This window comes from Neophocaena asiaeorientalis, unplaced genomic scaffold (assembly GCF_003031525.2).
Source record: "Neophocaena asiaeorientalis asiaeorientalis breed wild unplaced genomic scaffold, Neophocaena_asiaeorientalis_V1.1 scaffold357, whole genome shotgun sequence".
Taxonomy (NCBI): domain Eukaryota; kingdom Metazoa; phylum Chordata; class Mammalia; order Artiodactyla; family Phocoenidae; genus Neophocaena; species Neophocaena asiaeorientalis.
In genome coordinates this window covers 1,930,509-1,930,716 of record NW_020173270.1, presented here as the reverse complement: position 1 = coordinate 1,930,716, position 208 = coordinate 1,930,509, and the positions used below count along the sequence as shown (strand labels likewise).

The 208-nt window shown below is 58.7% G+C and overlaps 1 protein-coding gene across 1 annotated transcript in view; it reads left to right on the top strand.

The window, feature by feature from the left end:
- Positions 1–208, top strand: part of CERS4 (ceramide synthase 4) — a 33,659-nt gene that overhangs the window by 25,912 nt on the left and 7,539 nt on the right. The gene's annotated exons all lie outside the window — the stretch shown is intronic.

The window sequence follows — 208 nt, the reverse complement described above, 5'->3', positions numbered from 1 at the left end:
GCCTGCCCAGGTTCCCAGCGCCCTCCTGGTTGCCAGACCCCGTGGATTTTTAGTCATTTCTCATGTGACCCAAACGCTGCCCCAAACTGGAGTTCCTCCTCCTCCTCTGGCTGTCCAACTCTTGGGTCCCTTACCTCTGACCTAGGTGGTCCCACCCTTTTCTACCTGACTAATGCTGTGGCCACAGAGCCCAGACCTGCCTTGCCCC